The 2,744-nt window shown below is 40.1% G+C and overlaps 1 long non-coding RNA gene across 1 annotated transcript; it reads right to left on the bottom strand.

Moving 5' to 3' along the window:
- Window positions 1-1,779: 1,779 nt before the first annotated feature.
- LOC110680311 lies at window positions 1,780-2,482 on the bottom strand. The gene is made up of 2 exons (XR_002502825.1): window positions 2,033-2,482; window positions 1,780-1,858 (listed from the first exon to the last, which is right to left on the bottom strand). It is a non-coding gene; the product is annotated as an uncharacterized LOC110680311 (long non-coding RNA).
- Window positions 2,483-2,744: the final 262 nt, after the last annotated feature.

The following is a 2,744-nucleotide window of genomic DNA, read 5'->3' as shown; positions in this document are numbered from 1 at the left end:
TATCATGCAAATTGAAAATTGTGCTGAGCTGACAACTGTTACATGGAACACATGGTTTTAAAAATAACAATATTTTTTGTACTTCATATTTTCCTTATCATTGTATCTTCAACTTTCTAGAAGAATTCCCCCATGAAAAACTTTTCGTAAACGAGCCATGACGGAATGTCCCACTTACCCCGAATTCTCACTTGCCCCGGGGTACCTTATAACGTGTGGCAGGTACGAAGATACTCTATGCCCTGGGAAGTCGAGAAAATATAGCAATCAGTTCGATACTCTAGACCTAGACAAATTTTCCGAACACCAAATCGGAGCAGTCTCTAGCCCAGGCTCTTCGATTCAAGTGAGGAAGCAAAGAGTGCCGCCTATCGTGGTCAGTTGTTCCGAATTTGCGGGATTTAAGCAGGAGATCTTAAACTCCATTAGGGAAATCAAGGTTTCCTTCCAAATCGCAAAGAAATTGCCTCGTTTTGCCGGAAACACTTAAAGATCGCGAACTTCTTCTCAAACATCTTGAAGAAAAGAATCACATTTTTTTTTTATATTTATGACGACAAAACTGAACGTTTGTTCAAAGTTGTCTTGAAAGGTCTCTCAAGTGAATATAAGTCACCTGAAGAGATCAAAAATGGAATAAATGATTTACTTGGATTTTTTCCAGTCCAAGTAATCATTATGAAAAAGAGAACCCAATCTGACATTGTTCGGAAAGGGCTTTCTCAAGAATAATATTAAGTTCACTTTGACAAAAAAGATCTAAATAATATTAAAGCTTTAGAAAAAGCTAGACTTATGTTCGATGTCCGTGTGACATGGGAACATTTCCAGAAACCTGGAGGAAATTACCAGAACCCCACTCAGTGCCGTCGGTGCCAAAAGTGAGGTCATGGTACACAAAATTGCCGCATGGATGCTAAATGCATGATTTGTGGAGGTTCTTCTTACGCTAAGGACGCCTGTCCAGTGAAGGAAGATACCACCCAGTTTATATGCTCGAATTGCGGGGCAATCATAAGTCATTTTTTTGGGAATGCCCTACGCGAAGGCGAGTCTTCGAGGCTCGTGCCAGGCAGATGAAAGATAATATCCGTTATGATAACGGTCGTTTCCGAAATTTCCCTGGTAGAGTTTCGAACAATGCTCATTTTTCAGTTAACGATCGCTCGGTTAGGAATCATACCCATCAGGAAGATCATAATCATGCTTATTCACAAACTAATTTTAATCCATCGGGTAGCCGTTCGAATCTCTTAATTTCGAATGTATTTACCCAAAGAAAGTCTTTTGCCGATATTATAGCAGGTAATTTGAACTCTTCCCCTATTCATACTATAAGTACCCATTCGAATAGTTTCAAATCAAATGGGAAAAACCAGCCGCCACATGAAATTTCTACTCCGCCTCTTCGTCAACCAAAAATTCTAACGAGAAATCATCAGATAATGCACGAACTGCCTCTGATTTTAATTTTCTAACTGAACAACTGAATCTAATGATTGATGCAATGTTCAAAGCCACCACTATGACTGAAGCAGTCCAAGTCCAAGTCCAAGTCCTGCTCCAAAAAAGAAGAAGAAATAAACAAATAAATAAAATAAATAAAACTAAAAAAAATGGTGTAGAATTTACTAATCAAATCGATATTGAATAACGTTTTTCTAATGGATCCAATACATAAAAGTTTAAATATTTTAAATTGGAATGCTAATAATAACAGCTAATAACGTGCATATAGCAGATATTACTGTGTAGCGAGCCCCCCGGCTAGGTCACTGGTTTTTTCGGAATATTGATTAATCTGTTTCTTCTCACAATTTTCTCCACAATTTATTAAAAAGTCGTCACAATTCACTAGCTTAAATTATTAATTAAAATTAAATTAAAAGGGATTAAAAAGTCGTCACAATTCACTAGCTTTCCGCCCTTAGAATCGTTCTTAAGGAATCGATGGAGACACTTTCACTTTTCCCTCGATTCTGATCGCGTATGTGGGTGGTTCCACCGATTTCTCGAAATATATTTTATCCACCTATACTTTATCCACCTTATATCACTATCAAACACTCTCGACCCGAATTGGCCCGCTCGTAAATTTTGGCAGAAGATGCCCACTGAACTTTGAACGAAAATGTCGAAAACGAACGGCACACCTCGTCAGAACTGGGGACCGTCAGAACAGCGCGCGTCGTACACACCCGGACTCCTCCGGTCAGAACTGCGCGCGTCGTACACACCCGGACTCCACCGGTCAGAACTGCAACGTCCACGAACCGTCAGAACTGCAACCCCCGCCGCCAGCGATCGGGGCGTTTTATCGCGCTCCCGCGGGGAACTCAATCTCCCAATCTGAAAATAAAGAGAGAAAGAGAAAAGCCAGAACGAGCGTTGCTCTGGCTCAGTTAGTACAGCCATGTGACCGAGACCTTGTTGGGGCGTTCAGTCAGCGCTGTCGGGTGACACTAGGGACGTTCCGATACTTCCGATATATCGGAATATCGATATTTTGCTTTCGATATTCGATATTTTTGTATCGATATTTTCTATTCAATATATCGGTGATATCGATATTTCCTTCCGATATATCGAAAACTAATATATAGAAAACAATTGTAGGGTTTTGGCATTAGCACAAGCATTTAGCAATAAGCATTTGTTTGACGTACAGTCCTAAGCCGCTGTAAGAGGGTTGCCTCCTTCTCGTCAGATAGACTAATATTTGAGACAAATCTGCCTTTCAGAAG

This window comes from Aedes aegypti, unplaced genomic scaffold (genome assembly GCF_002204515.2).
Source record: "Aedes aegypti strain LVP_AGWG unplaced genomic scaffold, AaegL5.0 Primary Assembly AGWG_AaegL5_hic_scaff_1186_PBJ_arrow, whole genome shotgun sequence".
NCBI lineage: Eukaryota > Metazoa > Arthropoda > Insecta > Diptera > Culicidae > Aedes > Aedes aegypti.
Note: the sequence above shows the minus strand (reverse complement) of the source record. Positions and strands in the feature narration are given on the sequence as shown.